This window comes from Orbicella franksi, chromosome 4, assembly GCF_964199315.1.
Source record: "Orbicella franksi chromosome 4, jaOrbFran1.1, whole genome shotgun sequence".
Taxonomy (NCBI): domain Eukaryota; kingdom Metazoa; phylum Cnidaria; class Anthozoa; order Scleractinia; family Merulinidae; genus Orbicella; species Orbicella franksi.
In genome coordinates, this window is record NC_138148.1 from 28,687,301 (window position 1) to 28,714,030 (window position 26,730).

Consider the following 26,730-nt stretch of genomic DNA (forward strand, 5'->3'; position numbering starts at 1 on the left):
ACACGATTCAGATGGTTTATGTTAATGTCGTATACTTTGGTTTCCATCGCAGTCAGAAGGTAAAACGCTATCACCCGCACAAGACATGTTTTTAGACTGCGGGGAATATATATATTAGAAGTCTCTTTTAACGTTTCGCCAGGAAATTTTCCTTGGAATCACGTTTAACTTTTAGGAACGGAAAAGTATAATGTATAACTTATATTTAAAGACTATACTTTTACGTTTTAGTGGTACTGAAAGCATGTTTTACTTTTACCAAAAGTGTCGCCATTCGTTTGTGTACATTAAGGTACTGTGACAATTAAGAAACATATCTACTGATCTGTCCTCGAAATTCACAACTTCTTGTGTCTTGCTATGAGGGAAGTTTTCTGGTGTAAAAGCTTGTCTAATTTGTGACCTTGCTAGGGCAGGAACATGATTTTGGATTCATTTGGTGTGGTTAATTCTGCAATAGCCAGAGTGGGAATTAACTCTTTCAGAGGTTTTTGATTGCCTCAGTCAAGAATGTAAATTTCGCGTTGTGGCTGTCACCTTATGTCATTTTGTCTGCCATCTAGATAATTCGCATTAAACCATTAATTTCACGTTAGGTTTTACAATCAATTGATATTCATCATACAGAATCCTGATGTTTTCAGATTAGATCCACTAGTCACTTTGCTTTCATGGTGTTTTTCTGTCTTCGTGTAGCTAGAATCGCATGCTATTTGTTGTTTTATTAACTGTTTATCTTGTCATCGGCATATTTTATACCGCTTGATCAAACACGAGCGCTTCCGAACGGAAAGAGCTAAGTCAGAAAGCTTCAATTAATTATAAATAGGTGAACGCCATAAAGATCGTGTTCATGAAAAGTGATGACTTGGATATAAGCGTTTTCCAAAAGTATATTTGTGCTATCCAAATGCGTGTTGCTGTCCATCTATTGAGAACGCAAAATTCAGCTGAAACGTTTATATAAATAACAGTAAAACCGACAATTCCCCAGAAGAGAATGCTAATTTAATAAGCGATAAATTCGGTTGACCTAGCGACATTTCCATACAGTAGGCCCCGAGAATAGCGAAGCACGCGAGTGACGTTAAAACTCGAATAAACTCAGACAAACAAAACGGAATGGTGGAAGATTTGAATATTTTTCAAGCGCGTAAGCCAGTGTTTCTAAAAAAACTTTTAAAACGAAAATTTGGCGTTCATTTTCCTCCTATTTCTCTCAGAAAACGCTAATGTTGTTTGACTCTCGCAGGGTTCCAATAATTTGTATTCTATTTTTAGACTTCGCGCGCTTCGTTATTGAAGTCCATTTTAACCTTGTCCACAGTGTTCCGTATAGCGCGGTTTTGTTTGACTTGTATTCCATGTGCATTCAGGAAGACCTTTGATTTAGACCTTCTTGCAACCCGGTGGACGATTCGTCTACACGAGTAAGCTAACTAGGGAGTTCGAGGGGCATGCTCGGCCCAGGAAACGGTCTGATTTTAAGTCTTCTGAAATGACACATCATGCATTTCAAATAACAAGCGTGGCATGCATTAAACAGTTGCAAACTTCCAGCGCTTAAGAAAGAATGTTTTGTTTTTACCGTAGACAAGTGTAAACATTCATCTTTCCGGCTTTTGAATTAAATATCAAATCCGACTTTGTGCAATGATATTTATTTCCCCGTAACACCCCTGCTAACACCAACTATTTACCTTTAGCGTGATTATTTCTTCGAAATAATATAATATGTAATGTTGATATTATGAGCAGTTGCTCCAAAAAATGATCTGCAGCGCAATCAATGCGTTATATATAATTCAACTCGCTTACTGTGATTTTGTGATTTTTCTCATCCTTCAGGGTACTTGGTTCAGTGGTACTCACTCAGTGACCATCAACATACTGACAGAGTAAGTTTTATTTCCTTTTCAAGTTTACTTCGTTTACACGATTCAGCTGTTCTATGTTAATACCGCTCACTTTGGTTTCAATCACAGTCGGAAGGTAAAACGCAATTACGCGCGGAACTGCTTTTTTCAGACTGCGTAGAATATTTTATTATTCCTACTACTACTACTACTACCACTACTACCACTACTACCACTACTACCACTACCGCCACCGCCACCGCCACCGCCACCGCCACCGCCACCGCCACCGCCACCGCCACCGCCACCGCCACCGCCACCGCCACCGCCACCGCCACCGCCACCGCCACCGCCACCGCCACCGCCACCGCCACCGCCACCGCCACCGCCACCGCCACCGCCACCGCCACCGCTACTGCTACTGCTACTGCTACTGCTACTGCTGCTACTGCTGCTACTGCTGCTACTGCTGCTGCTACTGCTGCTGCTACTGCTGCTGCTGCTGCTACCACTAAACCCACTGTTCCCAACTACAAGGTTTGAAGCCGAATAAACTAATTGTGATAGACCCAAGATTTTAAGTATCATTGCTCTTCCAAATATTGTCAGATCTCTTGAACTCCACATATTCAGTTTAGTTTGGAGTTTCCGAATCTTTTGGCGAAAATTAAGTTTGTTATTTCTTTTTTCGTCGTAAGAGAAATGGATTCCAAGAATTTTCACCGGGCAATGAAACCATAAAATATTTAGGGGTTTGGTTTTATTGTTCATCCATTTTCCTAACCAAATCGCCTTTGTTTTCTTCACGTTTAAGAAAAGACCCGCTAGTTTCCCAAAATCTTCCACTATTTTCAGTGCTCTTTTTAACGATCCTAAGTCAGCATTACATGAATAGGGTATATAGTATAATCCGCAAACTGAGAGAGATTTCATTGAATTTCGGTTGAGTCCTGACGGATTTTATTTCCAAGCAGAAGTCTATTCTAAAGTAGAAGTCTCTTATAACGTTTCGCCTGCAAATTGTTCCTTTGTAATTACGTTTAACTGTCAGGACAGAAAAGTACCATAGAGAAGTTATATTTATGATTTTTAAAGACTACGTTTTACGTTTTCGGCGATATTGAAAGACCTTCAGTTTAACATTGTGCCAAGAAATACTCAACACGAAATCTCGCTTGATTAAACCACAACCCCAAATAGAACTGAACTGTATTTTCTCTAATCTTGATATCTATGATTGTCAGACTGAGGAGTTCCTTTTAGTTCTTTTGTTTCCATTTACGCCAAATCGTATCGTTCGTGTTAGCAGTCATGTGCGTATCACAAGATACTCATTCATTGACCTTTGCAGTACGCAGTGGACTAACTAAAAATAAACACGTTCCAGGATGTTCTTTTCTGTATGGAAGAACCTCCACAAAAAAATCATCTAAATTGCCAAAATATCCTGAAGATGAGGCAATTATTGGCCCATTGGTTCATATTCATATGGTCTTACAATTACAAGTTTCAGTAAAACGCTTATTGAGCGGTTTTTACTTGAATGTCGAAAGGTACTTGGTTTAAATTTCAATTACTATGCTACACGATTGACTTAAAAAACGTCGTGCCACTTTTTTCAGGAGCACCCAACGGATCGTTTCGGTAAATTATCTGTTCGGAAGGCCTTCAATCCCCTCTGATTTTCTTGAGAGAATTGGCACCTCGAACTTTCGTGATATGAGAAATTTAATGTCTGTTGTTTTCGGACTGTTGAAAATGTCGTTGTGAGTACCGAAAAAAGGTCAGCTATCATTTTCGGAAAGGCGATAAGACCTAAGGTTTTCGGGAAATGGACAAAAAAGCTCTAATAAATTCGAGAATACTCAAGTTCCCCTAGAATATCCGAACAGATAAAATTTTTTTAGTGCAACCTAAAATTAACCTACAGAGCTTTAAAAGTACTCCAGATAGCCTAAAACAGCATCTAACAGCATTAGAGAGGAAACGGTCGTTGGGTGCCCCTGTTTTTTGAAAGAACATTTTGTAAAATTGTTCGCGTTGTTGTTCTGTTTTTTTTTTTTTTTTCTGTTTATAACACCATTGCGCGTGCAACAACTTGTTAAATTACGGGGAAATGGGAAAGGGGGGATGGGGGAGGGGGCGGAGTATTATACACGAATGCCTAATTAAGCCTGAGCCAAGCTGGGTTCCGAACGGCATGCTCCCCAGAAAATGTCTGAATTTCAGTCTTCTCAAATGATATATCATGCATCTCAAATAACAAGCTTGGCATTAAACAATAACAAACTTCCAGCACTTAAGAAGCAATGTTTTTGTTTTTGCTGTACTCGCCAGTGAAAGAATTCATTACTCCAGCCTTTAAATTAAATATCAAATCCGACTTTGTGCAATGAAATTTACTTTCCTGTAACACCCCTGTTAACCCCAACGATTTACCTTCAGCGCGATTATTTCTTGGAACAAATATAATATATATTGTCGGTATTATGAGGCAGTTACATTGCTCCTAAAAATGATCTGCAGCGCAATCAATACGTGATGCTATAATTGAAACCACTTACTGTGATTTTCTCATCCTTCAGGGTACCTGGTTCAGTGGTGGTATTCAGTGATCCATCAAAATACTGACAGAGTAAGTTTTGTTTTCTTTACAACTTTACTTCGTTCACACGATACAGATGTTCTATGTTGATACACCGTGAACACTTTGGTTTCCATCACAGTCGGCAGGCAAAACGCAATCACGCGCGAAACTGCTCTTTTCAAACTGCGGGGAATAATAGAGGTCTCTTCTAACGTTTCGCCAGCAAGTTGTTCATTTGGAATCACGTTTAACTGTCAGAACGGAAAAGTACCATATATAATTAATATTTATGATTTTTAAAGACTGCCTTCTACGTTTTTGACGATACTGAAAGCGTGCTTAACCTTCGCCAAAAGTGTTGCATTTGTGTTTGTCTACCAGGTAGATAATTCTCATTTTGACAGAACTTTCAAGTTAGCTTTTGCAATTTGTTTAACGAATCTATTGATATTTACCATATATACAAAATCCCAGTCCCACTGATTTTTATACGAGTCACTCTACATCTGCTTTCATGGTGTTTTTCTGTTTTCCTGTAGCCAGAGTCGCAATTTGTTGTTCTATAAAACTGTTTACCTGTCATCGACATATTTCATGATCATGCCGCTTGATCAAACACAAGCGGTGAAACGCTGTACGCGTACCAAACGAGGCAGCGAACATCATGAAAGGCGATGAATCTGAAACCAAACTCAAACTATATACCACAGACAGTGTCCATCGACAGAGTACACTTCATGATCTACTCCTGTAGACCAGAATACTGAAAATCGTATGGCTTGTGTTGTTATTGCTTCTACCAATTAAGTGAATCTTACCGAAGGAGCTCGCAAGTACTTAAAGGTACTTAAAACTCACAGGCAAAAACAAGCAAAAGAAATTAAACGCAGTGAAAAAGGAAGACCACTTAGGGAAAGACAGAAGACAACTCTCTCTCTGTTTTTTTTAAACGGGCACAAACAGATTGATAGCGTTGATTGAAGAAACAAATACTTATAAATAAAATAAATTACTGTTGACATCGAATAGACAATTAAAGGTTCATTTGCAACTTCAGAGGGATCAGAATCTCAGCTACGTAAAGCTGAAAAAGCTGTCAGTGTTGTTCATATAAAATCTTGGCGGGTTGTTCAAAGTAAAATCGCCTGGAGGATACATGTTTCAGACCTCGATCTTAATGCGATCTTAAGACCATTGCGCGTGCAGCTACTCTTAACATTACGGGGAAATGGGGGAAGGGCTGGGTTGGGGGGGGGGCGGGGGGGGGGTTGTTATACATGAATGCCTAAGCGTGAGCCAACTAGGTATCATACGGGCATGTTCTCCAGAATATGTCCGATTTTTAGTCTTCTGAAATAATATATCATGCATCTCAAATAACAAGCTTGGCATTAAATAATAACAAACTTCCAGCACTTAAGAAGCAGTGTTTTTCTACTGTACCAGCTAGTATAAGGATTCATTACTCCAGCCTTTAAATTAAATATCAAATCCGACTTTGTGCAATGAAATTAACTTCCCTGTAACTCCAACAATTCACCTTCAGCGCAATTATTTCTTGGAAAAAATATAATATGTATTGTCGATATTACAAGTCAGTTGCTTCTAAAAATGATCTGCAGCGCAATCAATGCGTTATATTATAATTCAACCCGCTTGCTGTGATTTATCTCATTCTTCAGGGTACTTGGTTCAGTGGTAGTACTCAGTGATCCATCAACATACAGACAAAGTAAGTTTTATTTCCTTTACAAGTTTACTTTGTTCAAACGATTCAGATGTTCTATGTTAATACCGCGAAAACTTTGGTTTCCATCACAGTCGGAAGGTAAAACGCGATCAAGGGCGAAACTGCTTTTTTCAGACTAAGGTTAATAATAGAGGTCTCTTCTAACGTTTCGCCAGCAAGTTGTTCATTTGGTATCACGTTCAACTGTCAGAACAGAAAAGTACCATATATTATTAATATTTATGATTTTTAAAAACTGCCCTTAAGTTTTCGACCATACTGAAAGCGTTTTTTACCTTCGCCAAAAGCGTTTCATTTGTTTGGGTACATCAAGCTAACCAAAAACATATCCACTGATCTAATATCCTAAACTAACCAAAAATAAGAAAGCTTTTTAAGTCGAAATTCACAACTTCTTGTGTCCTGCTATAGATGGGAGGTGCCCTGTTGTAAGAGCCTGTAAATATGTGACCTTGCTTTGGCCAGTATAATCAGATATGATTTTGGATCCATTTGGTGTGGTTAATTCTACAGTAGTGGGGATTCTTTCTAAAGTGTTTTTGATTGCCTCAATCACGGTTTTATCCTGGATATATGTGAATGTAAATTCTGGGTTTTGACTGTCAGTGCACGTTACTCAATTAGTCTGTTTGTCTGCCATCTAGATAATTCGAATTTGAGCATAACTTTCAAGTTAGCTTTTACTATTTGTTTAACGAGTCTATTGATATTCACCATACAGAATCCCAGTGTTTTTTTATATGATTCACGAGTCACTTTGCTTTCACGGAGTTTTCACTGTTTTTTTGTTTTCGTGTAGCCAGAATCGTATGCTATTTGTTGTTATATTACCTGTCATCGACATATCTTATGCCGCTTGATAAAAAAAAAAACAAAACAAACAAACAAACAAACAAACAAAAAAAAAAAAACAAAACCGATGAAGCGCTGTACGCGTTCGAAAGGAGGCGGCCCACAAAATGAAAGGCGAGGAATCTGAAACCAAACTCAAACTTTACCACAGACAGTGTCCATCGACAGAGTACACTTTATGATCTACTCCTGCAGATCAGAACAATGAAAATCGTTTCTGAACGTGATGTTATTTCTTCTACAAATTACGTGAATCTCATCGTAAGAGCTTGCAGGGTGAAAAGGACTTTACATTCTTAAATTCTTCTAAGACAAGCAAAAACAAGCACAAGAAACTCAAACTCAGTAAAAAAGGAAGACCACTTGAGGGAAAATAGAAGACAACGCTGCTATTTTTGCTCTTATACATGAATGCCTAAGCGTGAGCCAACCAGGGATCCGAGGGCCATGTTCCCTGAAAAGATCTGATTTTTAGTCACTTGAAATGACATATCATGCATCTCAAATAACAAGCTCGGCATTAAACAATTACAAGTTTCCAGCACTTAAGAAGCAATGTATTTTTACTGTACACGCTAGTGTAGGGATTCATTACTGCAACCTTTAAATTAGATATTAATTCCGACTTTATGTAACGAAATTTACTGTCCTGTAACACCCTGTAAACCAAGTAATAAGGTAATATGGGTTGCTGATATTATTATTCAGCCCAATCAATGTCTTATGTTATAATTCAACCCGCTTACTGTGATTTTTCTCATCCTTCCTTTGCAAGTTTACCTCGTTCACATGATTCAGATGTTCGACGTTAATAACTGTTTTTTTGAGACTGCGGGGAATAATAGAGGTCTCTTCTAACGTTTCGGCAGGAAATTGTTCATTTGGAATCACGTTCAACTATCAGAACGGAAAAGTACCATATAAAATTACCATTCTCACCATCGTAGATATCAAGATTGGTGAAAATACAATTCAGTCCTATTTGGGGTTTGGGTTAAAGTCAAGCACGATTCCATGTTGAGTATTTGTTTGCATAACGCTAAACTAAAGGAGATTATATTTCCGTCTGGGCATTTATATATATATATTTTTAACAGCATATCAAGAAGTATAGGAATGTCTTCAACGTTTGAAATATCAAAACCACTGTCAGTTTTGTCACCGCTAAACAGATCACCCTTCCAGGATCAGAAAAATCGCATTAAGATCGAGCTCTGAAACATGTATCCTCCAGGCGATTGTGCTTTGAACAACCAACAAAGAATTTATATCAACAACACTAACAGCTTTTTCAGCTATACGCAGTTGTGATTCTGATCCCTCTGTAGCTGGAACGTAACCTTTGATTGTCCGTATTAGATGTCAGGAGTAATTTGAATTTTACGTATTTGTTTCTTCGAACAGTGATATCTGTTTGTGCCCGTTAAAAAAAAGGGAATGGTCTTCCATCTTTCCCCCGAGTGGCCTTCCTTTTTTACTGAGTTTGAGTTTCTTGTGTTTGCTTTTGCTTGTCTTAGAAGAATATAAAGAATTTAAAGTCCTTAACCATGAGAGCTCCTACGATAAGATTCACGTAATTGGTAGAAGAAATAACATCACGTTCAGAAACAATTTTCATTGTTCTGGTCTGCAGAAGTAGATCATGAAGTGTACTCTGTCGATGGACACTGTTTGTGGTATAGTTTGAATTTGGTTACAGATGCATCGCCTTTCGTGTTGTGCGCCGCCTCCTTTCGAACGCGCTCAGCGTTTCACCGTTATTTTTTTTTTCTTTTTATCAAGCGGCATAAAATATGTCGATGGCAGGTAACACAACAACAAATAGCATACGATTCTGGCTACACGAAAGCAGAAAAACAGTAAAAACACCATCAAAGCAAAGTGACTCGTGAGTCATATAAGCAAATTGCAAAAGCTAACTTGAAAGTTGTGTCAAAATGCGAATTATCTAGATGGCAGACAAACAGGCAAATTGAATGACATGAACTGCGAGTCACAACCCAGAATTAACATTCACATATAATCAGGAAAAAACCGTGACTGAGGCAATCAACAACCTCTGACAGAATCCCCATACTGTAGAGTTAACCAGACCAAATGGATCCAAAATCATATCTGATAATATACTGGCCACAACAAGGTCACAAATTTACAGGCTCTTACAACAGAGAACTTTCCATTACATAGGAAAACACAAGAAGTTGTGAATTTCGACTTAAAAAGCTTTCATATTGTTAGTTAGTTCAGGATATCAGATCAATGGATATGTTTTTTTGTTACCTTGATGTACCCAAACAAATGCAACACTTTTAGTGAAGGTAAAAAACGCTTTCAGTATGGTCGAAAACTTAAGGGCAGTTTTTAAAAATCATAAATAGGTGTTCATTGTAATTCTTTCGTTTTTTTTTTTTTTACATTTACGCCGAATCGTGCCGATCGTGTTAGCAGTCATGTGCAGATCACAAGATGCTCATCCATTGACCTTTACAGCACACACTGGACTAACTAAAAATAAACATGTTTTAGTGCGGTGGACGAACCTGCACAAACGAATCATCTGAACTTCCAAAATACCCTGAAGATGAGGCAATTATTGGCCCATTGGCTTATATTCATATGGTCTTGCAATTAAAAGCATATATTATTTTGGGGTGGGAGGGGAGGTTGTTTCAGTAGAATCGTTATCGAGACTAATACAAAAAGCAGTTTTTGCTAGAATGTCTAAAGGTAATGAATGGGTTGGCAGTAATCGGATATACCCGTGTTTGCGCAAAGAACTCTGGTATCGTCAGGGGGCAAACATTGCAAGTCGCTAGAAGGAAATGTATGGCGAAAACTTGTTTCGACGCCCAAAAACGTGGTTTTGGGGAGAGATCAACGCTTTTTCGCCGTTGTTTTATCGCGAATGGATTTTGGCGATGTTGATACATGGAAAATGTAAGTTTTTGTGTGAATAACCGTGAAATAAGTGATAAAATTTACCGATGAACTCCCTTTTGCTTGCGTGAGGTTTATTGTGAAATACATTGAAGAGAATATTGAAAATTTCAATACACGCCTGATCTCGAGAGGCTAGCCGGAGGAAATGGTGGAAAAGACCCTCCGAGAAGTTAATATAAAGACACAAAAGAAGCTCTAAAACAGAAGTCGAAAATTGCAGAAGGAACTACTACCCTTCGTGTCGGGCAATTTCACTCAACCGTCAAAACCAAACTTTGGAAAGCACAATCACGCACAAATGGCACTTATAAATACAAATACTCAGAAATATATTCAAGGAGCCACCCTTGATCTGTTATAGAAAAGGAAAATCACTGAAATACGTGCTTGTAAAAGCAAAACAAAGGCTTTGAGCAACACAGTAGCCACACAGCACGAGTCGCGCGGACTAAATCAACCCCAGACAGTACAATGATCGCCACCGGGCTTATTTCCAGTATTATTTGTATGACTGAGCTTTCAAATGAGCCAAAAGTAGCCTGTACACAACTTAAAAGGCTTTACTGAGTGATTTCCTCTCGATTTATACCTAATTAATTTTGTAATATTTTCAGACCATTACGCGATGTAAATTTCACAATAAACCTAACGCGAGCAACGGAGTTTATCGGTAGATTTTGTCACATATTTCACGGTTATTCAAACAAAAACTTACATATTCCATATATCAACATTGCCCAAATCCATTCGCGATAAAGACAACGGCGAAAAAGCGTTGATCTCTCTCAAAAATCGTTTTCTTGTACCTCGAAACAACTTTTCGCCATACATTTCCTTCTAGCGACTAGCAATGTTTACCCCCTTACGATCCCAGAGTTCTTCGCGCAAGCACGGGTATCTGATTACTGGCAACTCATTCATTGGTTTAAATTTCAATTACTCGCGGCACGATTGGCTTCAAAAAAGTCGTGCCACGTTTTCTAAAGAGCATTTTGTAAGAGATTTCGCGTTGTTGCTGATTGTTTTTTCTTTTTGAAACTACCATTGCGCGCGCAGCAACTCTTTAAATTACGGGAAAATGATGGTGGGGGTGGGGGCGGGGGAGGGGTGTCGGGGTCTTATACATAAATCCCTGAGCGTAAGCTAAGTAGGGATCCGAGGGGTATGTACCCCAGAAAATGTCTGACTTTTAGTCTCTTGAAATGACATATCATGCATCTCAAATAACAAGCTCGGCATTAAACAATTACAGTCTTGAAGCACTTAAGAAGCAATGTTTTTTTACTATACACGCTAGTGTAAGAATTCATTACTCCAGCCTCTAAATTAAATATTAAATCCGACTTTGTGCAATAAAATTTACATTCCTGTAACCCCAACGATTCACCTTCAGCGCGATTATTTCTTTAGTAAAAATAGATTATGAATTGTCGATATTATGGGACAGTTGCTTCCCAAAAATGAACTGCATCGCAATCAATACATAATAAAATAATTCAACCCTCTTACTGTGATTTTTCTCATCCTTCAGGGTATTTGGTTCAGTGGCAGTATTCAGTGATCCATCAACATACTAACAGAGTGAGTTTTATTTCCTTTACAAGTTTACTTAGTCACACGGTTCAGATGTTCTATGTTAATAACTGGTTTTTTGGGAGGAATAATAGAAGTTTCTTCTAACGTTTCGCCAGCAAATTGTTCATTTGGAATCACGTTCAACTATCAGAACAGAAAAGTACCACGTATCATTAATATTTATGATTTCTAAAGACTGCCCTTAAGTTTTCGACCAAACTGAAAGCGTGTTTTACCTTCGCCAAAAGTGTTGCATCTGTTTGGGTACATCCGACAAAAGACATACCCATTGATCAAATATTCTCAACTAACTATCAATATGAAAGGTTTTTAAGTCGAAATTCACAACTTCTTGTGTTTTCCTATGTAATGGGAAGTTCCCTGTTGTAAGAGCCTGTAAATTGGTGACCTTGCTTTCGCCAGTGTATTATCAGATATGATTTTGGATCCTTTTGGTGTGGTTAACTCTACAGTATGGGCATTCTTTCAGAGGTTTTTGATTGCCTCAGTCACGGTTTTTTCCTGATTATATGTGAATGTAAATTCTGGGTTGGGACTCGCAGCTCATGTCATTCAATTTGCCTGTTTGTCTGCCATCTAGATAATTCGCATTTTGACACAACTTTCAAGCTAGCTTTTGCTATTTGTTTATATGACTCACGACTCACTTTGCTTTCATGGTGTTTTCCTGTTTTTCTGTTTTCGTGTAGTTAGAATCGTATGCTATTTGTTGTTGTCTTACCTGTCATCGACATATTTTATGCCGCTTGATAAAACAAAGAAAGAAAAATAACGGTGAAACGATGTACGCGTTCGAAAGGAGGCGGCGCACAAGACGAAAGGCGATGCATCTGAAACCAAATTCAAACTATACCACAGACAGTGTCCATCTACAGAGTACACTTCATGATCTACCCCTGCAGACCAGCACAATGAAAATCGTTTCTGAACGTGATGTTATTTCTTCTACCAATCACGTGAATCTTATCGTAAGAGCTCGCAGGGTGAAAAGGACTTTAAATTCTTAAATTCTTCTAAGGCAAGCAAAAACAAGCACAAGAAACTCAAACTCAGTAAAAAAGGAAGGCCACTTGGGGGAAAGATGGAAGACAACTCCCTTAACAAACAGATCATTAGCACTGTTCGAAGAAACAAATACTTAAAACTCAAATTACTGCTGACAACGAATAGACGATCACAGGTTACGTTCTAGCTTCAGAGGGATCAGAATCGCAACTGCATATAACTGAAAAAGCTGTCATTGTTGTTGATATAAATTCTTGGTTGGTTGTTCAAAGTAAAATCGCCTGGAGGATACATGTTTCAGAGCTCGACCTTAATGCCATTTTTCTGATCCTGGAAGGGCGATCTGTTTAGCGCTGACAAAACTAACAGCAGTTTTAATATTTCAAACGTTAAAGACATTCCTATACTTGTTGATATGCTTTAAAAAAAAAAAAATAAATACGCAGACGGAAATATAATCTCCTTTAGTTTAACGCTCTGCCAACGAATATTCAACACGGAATCGTGCTTGACTTTAACCCAAACCCAAAATAGGACTGAATTGTATTTTTTCTAATCTTGATATCTACGATTGTCAGAATAGGTGTTCATTATAATTCTTTTTTTTTTTTCATTTACGCCGAATCGTATCTTTCTTGTTAGCAGTCATGTGCAGATCACAAGATACTCATCCATGGACCTCTGCAGCACGCACTGGACTAACTAAAAATAAACATGTTTTAGTATGTTCTTTTCTGTTTGGACGAACCTCCACAAACAAATCATCTGAATTGCCAAAATACCCTTAAGATGAGGCAATTATTGGCCCATTTGCTTATATTCATATGGTCTTGCAATTAAAAGCATATATCATTTTGGGGTGGGAAGGGGAGGTTGTTTCAGTAAAAACCCTTATCGAGACTAATACATAGAGCGGTTGTTACTTGAATGTCGAAAGGTAATTGGTTTAAATTTCAATTACTACGCGAGGCAATTGGCTTTAAAAAAAAATTCCTGCCAGTTTATCTAGAGAGCGTTTTGTAGGATTTTCCGCGTTGTTGTTCTTGTTTTTTTTTTTTTTTTGACTTTTTGATAACACCATTGCGCATGCAGAAGCTTTTTAAATTGCGGGAGTTGGGGGGGGGGGGGTGACTGAGGAGAAGGGGGGGCTTATACAGAAATACCTAAACGTGAGCTAACAGGGATCCGAGGGGCATGATCCTCAGAAAATGTCCGAGTTTTAGTTTCTTGAAATGTCATATCATGCATCTCAAATAAGAAACTTGGCACTAAACAATTAGACACAAGCAATGTTGTTGCTTTACTCTACAAGCTACGTGTAAGGATTCATCACTCCGGCCTTTACATTAAATATCAAATCCGTCCTTGTGCAATGACATTTACTCCCCTGTAACACCCTGCTAACCTGAACGATTTACATTCAATGTGATTCAGTTTATAGACTAATACATAGAGCGGTTTTTACTTGAATGTCGAAAGGTAATCGGTTTAAATTTCAATTATTTGCAGCACGACTGGCTTAAAAAGAGTCGTGCCAAGTTTTCTAAAGAGCATTTTGTAAAATTCATCGCGTTGTTGCTGGTTTATTTTTTCTTTTTGAATACACCATCGCGCGTTCAGCAACTAAATTATGGGAAATGGGAGAGGGGGAAGGGGGGGGAAGGGGGGGAGGAGGGGGGGGGGCTGGGTCTTATTCATGAATGCCTAAGCGTGAGCCAACCAGGGATCTAAGGGGTGTGTTCCCCGAAAAGGTCTGATTTTTAGTCACTTGAAATGACATATCATGCATCTCAAATAACAAGCTCGGCATTAAACAATTAAAAACTTGCAGCACTTAAGGAGCAATGTGTTTTTACTGTACACGCTAGTGAAAGGATTCATGACTCCAACCTTTAAATTAAATATTAATTCCGACTTTATGTAACGAAATGTACTGTCCTGTAACACCCCTGTTAACCCGAGCGATTTACCTGCAGCGCGATTATTTCTTCGCAATAAGGTAATATGTATTGCGATATTATTTAGGCAGTTGCTCCAAAAAGTTATTTGCAGCGCAATCAATTTGTTCAGGAGCCCATGGTCATGGGCTCCTGATTTGTTATATTATAATTCAACCCGCTTACTGTGATTTTTCTCATCCCTCAGGGTACTTGATTCAGTGGTGGTATTCAGTGATCCATCATCATACTGACAGAGTAAGTTTTATTTCCTTTGCAAGTTTACTTCGTTCACACGATTGCGAAAACTTTGGTTTCCATCACAGTTGGAAAGTATACCACGTTAAACGCAATCACGCGTGGAACTCCTTTTTTCAGACTGCGGGGAAAAATAGAAGTTTCTTCTAACGTTTCGCCAGCAAATTGTTCATTTGGAATCACGTTCAACTATCAGAACGGAAAAGTACCATATAGAATTAATATTTATGATTTTTAAGGACTGCCCTTAAGTTTTCCACCATACTGAAAGCGTGTTTTACCTTCACTAAAAGTGAAGTAAGTTTTATTTCTTTTACAAGTTTACTTCGTTCACACCATTCAGATGTGCTATGTTAATACCGCAAAAACCTTGGTTTCCATCACAGTCGGACGGTAAAACGCAATCACGCGCGAAACTGCTTTCTTCAGACTGCGGGGAATAATACAGGTCTCCTCTAACGTTTCGCCAGAAAATTGTTCATTTGGAATCACGTTCAACTGTAAGAACAGAAAAGTACCATGTATAATTAATATTTATGTCTTTAAAGACTGCCCTTAAGTTTTCGACCATACTGAAAGCGTGTTTTACCTTCACTAAAAGTGTTGCATTTGTTTGGGTACATCAAGGCAACAAAAAAGCATATCTATTGATTTAATGTCCTGAACTAACTAACAATATGAAAGCTTTTTAAGTCGAAATTCACAACTTCTTGTGTCTTCCTATGTAATGGAAAGTTCCCTGTTGTAAGAGCCTGTAAATTGGTGACCTTGCTTTCGCCAGTATATTATCAGATATGATTTTGGATCCATTTGGTGTGGTTAACTCTACAGTATGGGCATTCTTTCAGAGGTTTTTGATTGCCTCAGTCACGGTTTTTTCCTGATTATATGTGAATGTAAATTCTGGGTTGGGACTCGCAGCTCATGTCATTCAATTTGCCTGTTTGTCTGCCATCTAGATAATTCGCATTTTGACACAACTTTGAAGTTAGCTTTTGCAATTTGTTTATATGACTCACGAGTCACTTTGCTTTCATGGTGTTTTTCCTGTTTTTCTGTTTTCGTGTAGTTAGAATCGTATGCTATTTGTTGTTGTCTTACCTGTCATCGACATATTTTATGCCGCTTGATAAAAAAAAAGAAAGAAAAATAACGGTGAAACGCTGTACGCGTTCGAAAGGAGGCGGCGCACAACACGAAAGGCGATGCATCTGAAACCAAATTCAAACTATACCACAGACAGTGTCCATCTACAGAGTACACTTCATGATCTACCCCTGCAGACCAGCACAATGAAAATCGTTTCTGAACGTGATGTTATTTCTTCTACCAATCACGTGAATCTTATCGTAAGAGCTCGCAGGGTGAAAAGGACTTTAAATTCTTAAATTCTTCTAAGGCAAGCAAAAACAAGCACAAGAAACTCAAACTCAGTAAAAAAGGAAGGCCACTTGGGGGAAAGATGGAAGACAACTCCCTTAACAAACAGATCATTAGCACTGTTCGAAGAAACAAATACTTAAAACTCAAATTACTGCTGACAACGAATAGACGATCACAGGTTACGTTCTAGCTTCAGAGGGATCAGAATCGCAACTGCATATAACTGAAAAAGCTGTCATTGTTGTTGATATAAATTCTTGGTTGGTTGTTCAAAGTAAAATCGCCTGGAGGATATATGTTTCAGAGCTCGATCTTAATGCCATTTTTCTGATCCTGGAGGGGCGATCTGTTTAGCGCTGACAAAACTAACAGTGGTTTTAATACTTCAAATGTTAAAGACATTCCTATACTTTTTGACATGCTTTTAAAAAAATATAAATGCGCAGACGGAAATATAATCTCCTTGAGTTTAAAGTTATGCCAACAAATATTCAACACGGTATCGTGCTTGACTTTAACCCAAACCCCAAATAGGACTGATTTGTATTTTCTCCAATCTTGATATCTACGATGGTGAGAATAGGTGTTCATTGTAATTCTTCCTTTTTTTTTTCCATTTACGCCGAATCGTGTCGTTCGTGTTAGCAGTCATGTGCAGATCACAAGATACTCATCCATTGACCTTTGCAGCACGCACTGGACTAACTAAAAATAAACATGTTTTAGTATGTTCTTTTCTGTTTGGACGAACCTCTAGAAACGAATTATCTGAACGGCCAAAATACCGTGAAGATGAGGCAATTATTGGCCCATTGGCTTATACCCATAAGGTCTTGCAATTAAAAGCATATATCATTTTGCGGTGGGAGGGGGAGCTTGTTTCAGTAGAACCCTTATCTAGACTAATACAAAAAGCAGTTTTTACTTGAATGTCTGAAGGTAATTGGTTTAAATTTCAATTACTCGCGACACGATTGGCTTCAAAAAGGTCGTGCCACGTTTTCTAAAGAGCATTTTGTAATAGTTTACACGTTGTTGTTGTTTTTTTTTTGTCTTTTCGAAAACACTATTGCACGTACAGCAGCTTTTTAAATTACGTGAAAATGGCGGAGGGGGGCGTGGAGACGTCGGGGTCTTATACATAAATCCCTAAGCGTGAGCCAAGTAGGGATCCGAGGGGTATGTTCCCCAGAAAATGTCTGACTTTTAGTCTCTTGAAATGACATATCACGCATCTCAAATAACAAGCTCGGCATTAAACAATTACAAACTTGCAGCACTTAAGAAGCAATGTCTTTCTTTTTTACTGTGCACACTAGTGTAAGAATTCATTACTCCAGCCTTTAAATTAAATATTAAATCCGACTTTGTGGAATAAAATTTACATTCCTTTTCAGAACGGAAAAGTACCATATCTAATTAATATTTATGATTTTTAAAGACTGCCCTTAATTTTTCGACCATACTGAAAGCCTTCGCCAAAAGTGTTGCATTTGTTTGGGTACATCAAGGTAACAAAAAATATATCCATTGATCTAATATCCTGAACTAACTAACTAACAATATGAAAGCTTTTTAAGTCGAAATTTACAACTTCTTGTGTCTTCCTATATAATGGAAAGTTCCCTGTTGTAAGAGCCTGTAAATTTGTGACCTTGCTCTTGTCAGTATATTATCAGATATGGTTTTGGATCAATTTGGTGTGGTTAACTCTACAGTATGGGGATTCTTTCAGAGGTTTTTGATTGCCTCAGTCACGGTTTTATCCTGATTATATGTGAATGTAAATTTCGGGTTGTGACTCAGTTCATGTCATTCAATTTGCCTGTTTGTCTGCCATCTAGATAATTTACATTTTGACATAACTTTCAAGTTAGGTTTTTCAATTTGTTTAACGAATCTATTGACATTCACCATGCAGAATCACATTTTTTTTTAATATATGACTCAGGAGTCACTTTGCTTTCATGGTGTTTTTCCTGTTTTTCTGTTTTCGTGTAGCCAGAATCGTATGCTATATTTTGTTGTATTACCTAAGTGTCATCGACAAATTTTATGGCACTTGATTACAACAAAAGAAAAGAAAAAATAACGGTTATACGCTGTACGCGTTCGAAAGGAGGAAGCGCACAGCATGAAAGGCGATGAATCTGAAACCAAACTCAAACTATACCACAGACAGCGTCCATCGACAGAGTACACTTAATGGTCTACTCCCGCAGACCAGAATACTGAACATCGTTTCTGAATGTGTTGTTATTGCTTCTATCAATCACGTGAATCTTACAGCGGGAGCTCGCAGTGTGAAAAGGACTTTAAATTCTTAAATTCTTCTAAGACAAGCAAAAACAAGCACAAAATACTCAAACTCGTTGAAAAAGGAAGATTAGTTGGGGAAAGATGGAAGACAACTCTCGTATTTTTGAACGGGCATAAACAGATAGCACTGTTCGAAGAAACAAATACTTAAAATTCAAATTACTGCTGACATCGAATAGACAATCAAAAGTTACGTTCCAGCTTCAGAGGGATCAGAATCGCAACTGCGTATAGCTGAAAAAACTGTCAGTGTTGTTGATATAAATTCTTGGTTGGTTGTTCAAAGTAAAATCGCCTGGAAGACACATGTTTCAAACCTCGATCTTAATGCCATTTTTCTGATCCTGGAGGGGCGATCTGTTTAGCGGTGACAAGACCAACAGTGGTTTTAATATTTTAAACATTGAAGACATTCCTAGAGGGAAATATGATCTCCTTCAGTTTAACGTTAATCATGTCAACAAATATTCAACACGGAATCGTGCTTGACTCTAACCCTAACCCAAATAGGACTGAACTGTATTTTCTCTGATGTCGATATCTACGATTGTCAGAGTAGGTGTTCATTATAATTTTTTTTTTCTATTTACACCAAATCGTATCGTTCGTATTAGCTGTCATTTGCGGATTACAAGATACTCATCCATTGACCTTTGCAGCAGGCACTGGATTAACTAAATATAATTATGTTCCAGTATGTTGTTTTCTGTTTGAATAAACTCGCTCCACCAACGAATCATCTAAATTGCCTAGATACCCTGAAGATGAGGCAAATATTGGCCCATGGGCTTATATTCATATGGTCTTACAATTGAAAGCATATATCATTTTGGGGTGGGAGGGGGCGCTTGTTTCAGTAAAACCCTTATCCAGACTAATACATAGAGCGATTTTTACGTGAATGTCGAAAGGTAATTGGTTTACATTTCAATTACTCGTGGCACGATTGGCTTAAAAAAAAAGTCGTGCCAAGTTTTCTAAAGAGCATTTTGTAAAATTTTTCTCGTTGTTGCCGTTTTTTTCTTTTTGATAACACTTTTACGCGTGCAGTAACTTTTTAAATTACGGGGAAATGGGGGAGGTGGCGGGGGGGGGGGGGTGGACTTATACATGAATGCCTAAGCGTGAGCCAACTAGGGATCCGAGGGGCATGTCTCCCAGAAAATCTCTGATTTTAAGTCACATGAAATGGCATATCTCATATCTCAAATAACAAGCTCGGCATTAAACAATTACAAACTTGCAGCACTTCAGAAGCAATGTTCTTTTACTGTACAAGCTAGTATAAGAATTCATTACTCCAACTTTTGAATTAAATATTAAAATTGACTTTGTGCAATGAAATTTACTTTCCTGTAACGCCCCTGCTAACCCCAACGATTTACCTTCAGCGCGATTTTTTCTTCAAAATAATTTGATATGTATTGTCTATATTATGATTTAGTTGCTCCAAAAAATTTTCTTCGTTCACACGATTCAGATGTTCTATGTTAATGCCGCTGAAGACAATTAAGAATGGCTGACTGTTAGGATCGAGAAACGCCGGTCAACGTCCCATTTGACAAATCCCTCATATTTTGCCCAAAGATACCCTTAGGTGACCTAATTCTAAAAATCATATTTAAAGGTTCCAGCGAATTTTTATTTTTCAGAAATTCGCGAAAATTTGAAAGCGCGGTCAAAGTGCGGTTTTTCGCGTAATAAGATGACCGAAATAAGGTGCGAGGACGAAGCGCTGCTTAAGTCTTAAAATAACCTCAATTGACTTCAAACTTCACACAAATGTGGAACAACCACTCTAATTTATTCCTCGCTTAAAACTAATCTCAGGTATGTTGATAGAGTGGTTTTCCGAACCATTTTAAAAACAGCTATGAAGCGTGTGAAAAATAACGGCAAAATATAGGTCATGTTTAACAGCATAAAAATGCATCTGGTACCTCACTTTCCGATTATTTTACTTTACAGCCTTAAAATATCATTATTAAAGATATACCATGCCAAGTTTCATGCTCGAACTCGCAGTATTTCCCTTTGGGAAAAACGAAAATCTATGTCAATGTGTTGGGCGCAAATAACACAATAATTATGCACGAACCAGAGACAAATCAATTTCAATGGCGAAACTAAAAGGCTATCATTAATTAGAATCCCGTCAATTCACTGCTATCAGTAGAAACATAATGTCTACTGCATAAAAACTGTTTTCAGATGTTTTCGAACCATTGCGCGTTAACTTTGTTTAATTTCGTGTCCGCCATCATGTCTAGTTTGTCATCGCGTGTATTTTCGTAATGTCAACAACACATGAATGGTTGTCATAACAAACGCAAGAGATTTCCTGGAACCTTAATGTTTTCGATTCACCAAAACGCTTTAAGTTCGTTAAGACACAATAATGGGTCAACTTGGAATGCTTTTTAGCATCAAGGACGTTAAAAGACTGTAAATTAATCGAGTTGAAATATCTTGAAGCAAATCAAAATCGCGCCCTTATTCTAATTTGGTAAACAGCCGATCTCCGTTCAAGTTCAAGAAGTCGAGAGGTTAATCCGGCAATGTATTCAGTACCGGTACAACAACAAAATCAAACCGAGGTCATCAAAAGTGTAAGTTTAAAAGTGTAGTGGCAAGTTCCAAATAAATTTCGCCTATATAAACTGGAAACAAGATGTGAAACGGTCTGACCCGAAACAAATAAACAAAATATTAATACGACTAATTTAACCCGAAAATGTTACAGAAAACATACCTAAAGGCCGTCGATTCCCCTCGATACCACTCCGCATTGCCTTAAAGAGCCCAAGCTTTCTGCTGTAAGAATCAGGGGCCTCATGAATCTGTATTTATTATATCGGCGACCATGCTGCGTGGCTGATATTCGAGACTCAGTAAAAGTTGTCACACAACCGTACGAGCAGCCCAGTCACGCTTTCACTGCTCTTGCGCAAATGTTCAACATTTCGCAATTTACATAAACCGACTACAAGTTTAAAGTAGTGACAGTAGATTGAAATGCGCTTGTTGAAGCTGTCCTATCGAGGAACAATTATTTCTTGTTTTTGAATGGCTCTTACTTGTAGCAACAGTCGGGGATAGGGGGGAGAGGGTAGTCCCAGAAATTTCGGATATCTGTATGCCGTGGAAGATTAAGGGGTCTCCAGCTCTTAACGCCAACACTGAAACACTAGATGATTCTCGAAGTATCACAGAGGTCACTAAGCTAAATAATTTTGAGTGTAGCTCCGCTGAGTCAATTAACCGTTGGCGCGTATATTGCATTGACCGTGGACAGGTGGAAAAACAGTTAAACCGGAAAAGCCTGTTGCACATTGTAATTTAGCGTTGTCCAACACGCAGTCGGTCTGGTTGTAATGATAATCGTATTTGAGAGAATCTTAATTTTCTCTTTCGACACATACTGGGGTGACATACTACTAGATGGGCGTGGCCGGGAGCATTGGAGCTCTTGCACACTTTGCCTCCAAAGCATTCCAAGTTGACCCATTATTGTGTCTTAACGAACTTAAAGCGTTTTGGTGAATCGAAAACATTAAGGTTCCAGGAAATCTCTTGCGTTTGTTATGACGACCATTCACGTGTTGTTGACATTACGAAAATACACGCGATGACAAACTAGACATGATGGCAGACACGAAATTAAACAAAGTTAAAGCGCAATGGTTCGAAAACGTCTGAAAACAGTTTTTATGCAGTAGACATTATGTTTCTACTGATAGCAGTGAATTGACGGGATTCTAATTAATGATAGCCTTTTAGTTTCGCCATTGAAATTGATTTGTCTCTGGTTCGTGCATAATTATTGTGTTATTTGCGCCCAACACATTGACATAGATTTTCGTTTTTCCCAAAGGGAAATACTGCGAGTTCGAGCATGAAACTTGGCATGGTATATCTTTAATAATGATATTTTAAGGCTGTAAAGTAAAATAATCGGAAAGTGAGGTACCAGATGCATTTTTATGCTGTTAAACATGACCTATATTTTGCCGTTATTTTTCACACGCTTCATAGCTGTTTTTAAAATGGTTCGGAAAACCACTCTATCAACATACCTGAGATTAGTTTTAAGCGAGGAATAAATTAGAGTGGTTGTTCCACATTTGTGTGAAGTTTGAAGTCAATTGAGTTTATTTTAAGACTTAAGCAGCGCTTCGTCCTCGCACCTTATTTCGGTCATCTTATTACGCGAAAAACCGCACTTTGACCGCGCTTTCAAATTTTCGCGAATTTCTGAAAAATAAAAATTCGCTGGAACCTTTAAATATGATTTTTAGAATTAGGTCACCTAAGGGTATCTTTGGGCAAAATATGAGGGATTTGTCAAATGGGACGTTGACCGGCGTTTCTCAATCCTAACCGTCAGCCATTCTTAAGGCATGGCTCTCACTTTATTGCACCAAAAGGGGTGGTCTATCTTCTAAGGCTTTAATCACACTGACCTAAAACTTTTTCAGACTAGTGGGTTGAAAATTTTGTCATATATATATCAGGATGATATATGCAACTTAGGTCATGTGGCTTCTTACGGCCAAGACCTTTCAAAAAACCTTTGAGCGGAAATGGCACCAGTTTACATCAGCATTAATTTTAAGTGGATATGAAATGAATTTTTTTTTCGGTTTTTGTTCCTTTGATATGTGTAAAAAAAATAAAAACTATTCTGAGCTCACAACATCTTTAAAATGTTGTTGAGCCACTTTTTTGCATTCAAACCTACCGCTATTCCTGCCTGAAAATTGTCGCAAGGACATTACATTACATGAGGCCATCTTCGCTCCTGATGGGGAGCATAGGGCGTCAACCATGGACCTCCACCTGACTCTATTTTTGACAGTTCTCTTTGCCTCTATTCAAGTGATGTTCTTCTTGGCGAGCTCGTCTTGCACACTTTGCCTCCAAGATTGCTTTGGGCGGCCTCTTCTTCTGAACCCCTGAGGGTTCCACTCGAGGGTGGAGCGGGTGATGCTATTCTCAGGCTTTCGTAGCGAATGCCCGATCCATTTCCACTTTCTTCTCTTAATGCGTTCTTCTATACGACTTTGTTGAGTCCTTTCCCATTGTTCTTCATTTGAGATGACCTCTGGCCAACAGATATTCAGGATCTTCCTTAAACACTTGTTGATAAATGTCTGCAATTTCTTGATCAGCAGTTTCGTCGATCTCTAGGTTTCCGAACCATACAGAGGGGCAGACTTCACGTTCGTATTAAAAATCCTGAGCTTTGTTTGCAATCTGATACACTTTTCCTTCCACACAGACATAGGCATCGAGAATGTCAATTGCGCTTTCCTTATCCTGGCTGTTATGTCGTCGTCAGTTCGGTCAGTTTCATTTCACTCGATTGTTTGTTCTACAATAATCCTCAGTGTGGCAATTTGATCGATGCAAGAACGATCCTCTCTAAATCCCGCCTGCTCGTCTCTCAGGGTTTTGTCAACAGCCACCTTCATTCATGACCCGGGTTAAGACTTTGTTGGGTATTGAGAGCAACATTATTCCCCTCCAGTTACCACACAAACTAAGGTCACCTTTTCTTGCCAGCTTTACTAGAAGACCTCTCTTCCGGTCGTCTGGAATCTCTTCTTTCTCCCATACGAAATTTAAAATTCTATGCAGTACTTCCACAGTACAAGGACCTCCCTCCTTCAAGGCTACAGGAGGGATGTTATCCCCCCCTGGAGCTTTGGCATTCTTCAGTTGAGTGAGGGCTGTTCTAATTTCTCCTCTAGAAATAGGTCCTGTGTTGATATCCAGGGGAACGTCTGCAAGTCGAGGATCTGGTAATTGGCTTGGGGCTGGTCTGTTCTATACGAATTCAAAATGCCTCTTCCATCGCGGAAGCTGGTCTTCCATTTTCGTCGAGAGAGTTCCATCTTCACTCCTAATTGGGCGATTCTGATTGTATCTTATCCCGCTAAGTTTCCGTGATGTCATATATAGGGTTCTCAGATCATTGTTTTTAGCCGAGTCTTCTGCTTCTCGTGCAATGCTCTCAATTAAGTTCTTTTTGTCTCTTCGGCAAGATTTCTTAACCTCTCTATTCTTCTCGTTGTAGTATCTAGTTGCTTCACGTTTCCCTTGTCTCGTTCGAGCGTTATTCCGTATCTGTTTGGCCTTCCGTCTCTCTTCAATCTTCCTGTATGTCTCGTCAGACAGCCACTCCTTCCGGGTCCTTTTCATACGTCCGAGAACACTCCTACATGTGTCAATAAGTATCTTCTTGGCTTTCTCCTGCTGTACATCGATATCAATATCTTGGGCCTATTGACCTCCATGCCCGTTTATATTCCTTACTTCTCCTTCTTCTTCTTCTTGAAGGAATAGCGGGATTCAAACCGTTTTTGCAGGTCAATTTTAAAGGTCTGTGTTGTGTCAGGGCCTGTCAATTTCATCAGTACTTCTTGTACTTATGAACGGCTTTCTTGCAGTCAGCTTGATCTTCAAAGAAGCCACAACAAGGTGATGGTCAGACCCAATAGTGGCTCCCCTTTTTACACGCACATCCTACAGTGATGTTCTCCATCGCTGACTTATAAGAATATGATCAATTTGGTTTTCAGTCACTCCAGCAGGAGATATCCAGGTCGCTTTATGCACCCTCTTATGCGGAAAGAGAGTTCCACCAATACTTAGATCATTTAATGCACACAAATCCACCAAGTCTTCGCCATTTTCATTCGTATCTCCGAGTCCTTCCTTTCCCATGATCCTCTCAACGTTAGCATCATTCCGTCCGACCTTGGCATTAAGGTCACCCATTATGATAAGGATGTCTCTGTTCGGAGCGTTATCGACCACCGCCTGCAGTTTGTTATAAAATTCCTCTTTCTCAAATGGCTCAGCGTTGTTCGTGGGAGCAAAGTACTGTATGATTGTGACCTTTTGGATTTTGGCGTTAATTCTGGCTGTAATAATGCGATCATCTATTGGTTCCCATTCCATCAGGCACTTCTTCGCATGCCCTGATAACATGATACCGACCCCTTTCTCATGGACATCGCCTTTGTTCTCTTTCCCTGAGTATATGAAAAGCTCTCTCGTTGCCAGCTTGGTTTCCCCAAACTGATTCCACCTAGCTTCGATTCGCTGACTCCCAAGATTTCCAACCTATAACGCTTCATTTCTGTGACCAGTTGCGCCAACTTTCCAGACTCGTATAGGGTTCGCATATTCCATTGTTCTATCCAGGCTCTGAGTTTCGGAAAAAACAACTTCATCCACCGGCTTCGCTTCATTCTCGTTCTCACGTTATGGTCATAATTCGGTTTAAATGATCCCTGCTCGATCTCTACTTGTAATAGAGACCCGGCAAAGTTGTCCATAGTTTCGGTTTCAGTAACCCGAAGAATCCACCACGTAGGGGGTTAGCCTTCGCAGCTTCACCAGATTTATCTTCAGCGCGATCATCTCTTCAAAATAACATAAGTCTAGATAACACAGCATCTGTGCCCGGGCTTTGAGACCGCTTTCATTAAGCAAGGCAAAGGTAGTTTATCGGGGTGTGGATCCAGGATTTTACCTAGGAGGGGTGCACCACTAAGGAATAGCGTAATTGACTGGTGAGGTAAACAAATTTTAAAAGCGAATGCGGAGAAGAAGGCTTTAGCTTAGGGGGGAGGGAGGTGCGCACCACCTGCACCCTCCCCTTAGATACGCCCCTGAGTTTTATAAAGAGGTTACCTTACTTATTCCAACTCGCGCACTTTACTATATACTGCCATGTTCAAGTTAAAACTAACCTAAACTCGTTACACTAGGATCTAGTAATTGATTTCTATAAATGCTCATGTGTACCCAGTTCAGTTTACATTGAGCTTGAGTGGAAGAAGCGGGGTATCTCAAGTATCCTAGATAAAGTAGCCAGCAAAGAAGCAAACATACAAAAAAAAAAAAAAAAAAAAAAAAAAAAACCAACAAACAAAAGAAAAAGAGCATCCTTCCTCAAAAAAAGTACTTTGTTTCCAATACATCCTACTCCTCCTCCACTGAGCTGCCAAAAGCTAAGCCCAGAAATGTACGTATAGCGGACCTATATTATGTTTGGAGCTTGACTGGTTCTACATGGTCAAATTAAGTCTTGGCACCAATTTATTATTTGTCCTCTACTTCGAACCTTTGTAACACTATTTAATAATAAAACTTTTGATACATTTATTCTGATCAGGATTAGAGCTGAACCCTGCGAGGTAGAGATTCTATTCCCTACTCTTCGGCTCGGCAAGA

At 38.8% G+C, this 26,730-nt stretch overlaps 1 protein-coding gene and 1 pseudogene across 3 annotated transcripts in view; both read left to right on the forward strand.

The window, feature by feature from the left end:
- LOC145485098 (uncharacterized) overlaps positions 1-26,730 on the forward strand; it is a 36,723-nt pseudogene that overhangs the window by 85 nt on the left and 9,908 nt on the right. The window lies entirely within an intron of this gene.
- LOC145485100 (uncharacterized) overlaps positions 14,267-26,730 on the forward strand; it is an 82,247-nt gene continuing 69,783 nt past the window's right edge. The window contains exons 1-2 of one of the 2 annotated variants that reach the window (XM_081463748.1): positions 14,267-14,585; positions 14,732-14,781. The gene's annotated coding sequence lies outside the window, so the exon portion shown is untranslated. Of the gene's footprint in view, positions 14,586-14,614; positions 14,782-26,730 lie in introns of those variants that run through there. The other variant, XM_081463749.1, reaches the window with a different exon arrangement.